Raw genomic sequence first — 3,007 nt, 5'->3', positions numbered from 1 at the left:
AAATCATTTTATTGGGGGCTCATACAACTCTTATCACAATCCATCCATCATCCAACCATTGTGTCAAGCACATTTGTACATTTGTTGCCATCATCATTTTTAAAACGTTTTCTTTCTACTTGAGCCCTTGGCAAATACCACAAATTGGGGACTTGAACAAACAGATTTTGTTTTTCTCACAGCTTAAGAGAGTAGACATCCAAATTCAGGGTATTGGTGTGAGGGAGAGCTTCCTCTCTCTGTCTTCCCTGTCATTGCTAGGTACCACCCAGTCAGTTCTGCACAACAGAACAAAGCGTAACTAAACACTGCCCAGTCCTGAGCCATCCTCACAATTGTTCTTATGCCTGAGCCCATTGTTGCAGCCTTTGTGCCAATATATTTCATTGGGGGCTGTAGTAGTTACATAATTTCATGTCAACTTGATAAATAAATGTAGGGGTGGAGTCTAGCCTGTCAATCGGGTCACAACCTGATGATGCCTTCTGGTGGGTGTGGCCTTCTCATGAGGATTCTGGGAATTCTTCCCTCTCTCTGCCTTTTTCTTCCTTTTGACAAGCCACACGGAGACTTGCTGAGACCTGGCCTGGAGATGCTTCCATGGCCACTGAATTCACAAAACTTTGCACCCAATGGCCTGTGATCTCCCTGCATTTTGCATCATTGCATGCGCTGTGTGAGTCTCAAGAAGGATTTATGGACTAGTATTGGACTTATAGGCTAATATTGGACTTATGGACTTGACCTGGACTGGGCTGGGAGGTTTTCTTAATACGTATATGAGAAGTAATTATTTAAAGAGAAAACCTCCCAGCCCAGTCTGACTCACGTCCATAAGTTCCAGAATGATGCAGAATGCAGAAAGATCACCGGGTGCAAAGTCATGTGGATCCAGTCAGCAGGAAAGTGAAAGCAGAGAGAGAAAGGTTCCCAGGACCCTCCTTATGAGAAGGCCACGCCCACAAGGAGTCACCATCAGTCTGTGACCTGCTCACAATAGCAAGAAGCTGGAATGTAGAGTAGCTAAGGAAACTCTGGTTCTTACTCATAATGGAATACCATGCATGCCTAAAAAACAACAAAGAAACATCTCATAACTTGGTGGGTCTGGAATCCATTATGCTGAGTGAAATTAGCCAATCACAAAGGTCAAATATTGTATGACCACTACCATTAAAATAAACATTAAGACAAAGGCAAGTTCCTATTTTCAAATAATCTAATCTTCTATTCTAGCTTCCTAGGTATGCCTAACTAGAACTCATGAACCATTGTGATAGGTACATAATTTCATGTCAACTTGAAGATATATAAAAGTGCAGGGGTGGAGTTTAACCTGTCAATCATGTCAGCCTGATGGTGATTCCTTGGGGTCCCATGGGGTCACTATGAGATGCCATCAACTCCACAGCAGTGAGGTTGGTTTTTTTGTGTGTTTTTGTTTTTTAACAAAATAATCATGGTGTCATAAACCATACATACATGAGTGAATTTTGAGTTCAAACTTAATCATAGCCCCAATCTAAGAAGTGATCACTGAAGAATGGGTGCTATACCAAAGTGTGGTGCAGAAAGAGATGGTGCCAGGGTTCTGGGGTCTTAAAGTCTTGTCTTAAGACAACCAGCCATCTAAATGAGGCCATGTCAGAACGTGCGCTTGGCCATCGACGCCAGGGAGGTCGCATGCGCAGGACCAGGCTGCCCCAGTCAGTTCCCTGCGGCCCTGGGGACGCGGCACCTTGGGTTCCAGGCTGGGGAGAGTGTCCTGGCCGCCCTCTCTGGGGGCCCAGTGCAGCGTTGGCAGCCGAGGACAAGACGAAGAATGAAATTGCTGCAGTTGTCTTCTTCACAAGGCTAGAAGGCTAGTTCGAAAACATGCCAAGTTGAAAAAAGAGGCAGTTGAGAGATTTGCTGAGAAATTGACTCTAATACTTCAAGAAAAGGAGAAGAATCATAGATATCCTGAAAAACCATCAAAAGGACAGGCCGACAGATGCATTCGAGTCCCTGAATTTCAGAGGGTTGACCCCAATATCCTGAAAGCCTGTGAGAACACCTGCATCTTGTGCAGGGACCTAGGCCTGCCGGAGAAGCACACTCTCAGGGTGGACCCAGGTGAGGTGTGCTGTCGATGTGGGGAGAAAGCAATGCCTTCATTGCTGCCAGCTTTGAACATGAGGGTGAGAACAAGGATGAAATCTCCCAGGAAGTTACAGGGCTCCTGATAAGGGCCCCTCTGATGACCATTCAGGATCGTTTTCTTCAGGTGAAGATACCAGCAAGGAAGCAAAACCCAGTGCAGAGACAACAGCCCCTAGCCCTGCGGACCCAATTTCAGAGCTGATGTTCCCACCTCTTCCAATGTGGTGTCCTTTGCCCAGGAAAAAACCAGGAATGGACCCAGGGAATAGCCATCAAAGTCACTATCCACCTCCTGTTCCATTTGGTTTTCCAAATCAGGGAAGGAAGAATAAGCCTGACTGCCCAATTCCAGTGAGATGGATAGCTCTTCCTGGGGGCACTGTAACCGAAATCACTGGATTAATTCTCACATGTTAGCACCTCTTTAGCTTTTTAAAAATTATTATTCTGTGTCATGTTGAAAGACAGGCAAGTTAACCTTGACTGTGCTAAAAGTTCAAAGTCTGTATTCATTGTAGTAAAGTTAGATGGACTAAACCATCACACTTATCTTTATAGAGAAGTTATTGAGAATAATATTTTCTTAAATACATACATGCACTTTAGATATATTGATATAGTTTGAGAAACTTTATTAAAGTTACTCAAGTGCCTGATGTTTTAATATCAGACTTGCGTATTTATATATTGTACATCAACTTTGTTGAATATGAGAACACTATAGGAGTGGACGATCTCTTTTAGCACCTTTGAACATGTAAGCTATTTATGCACAAGGATATCTATTTTGTGTCATTGTTTAGAGGACTTAAATAAAATCATGTAGTTGCAAATAAAAAATCGTTTGAGGCATGACAATGTGTTT

The 3,007-nt window shown here is 43.3% G+C and overlaps 1 pseudogene; it reads left to right on the top strand.

Annotated features, from left to right (window-relative positions):
* Positions 1–1,683: 1,683 nt before the first annotated feature.
* Positions 1,684–2,570, top strand: LOC101642741 (annotated as a pseudogene).
* The last annotated feature ends 437 nt before the right edge of the window (positions 2,571–3,007 follow it).

Source organism: Echinops telfairi, unplaced genomic scaffold (assembly GCF_000313985.2).
Source record: "Echinops telfairi isolate 266 unplaced genomic scaffold, ASM31398v2 ScPeMD7_2;HRSCAF=8, whole genome shotgun sequence".
Classification (NCBI taxonomy): Eukaryota; Metazoa; Chordata; class Mammalia; order Afrosoricida; family Tenrecidae; genus Echinops; species Echinops telfairi.
This window is presented reverse-complemented; position numbering and strand designations above follow the sequence as displayed.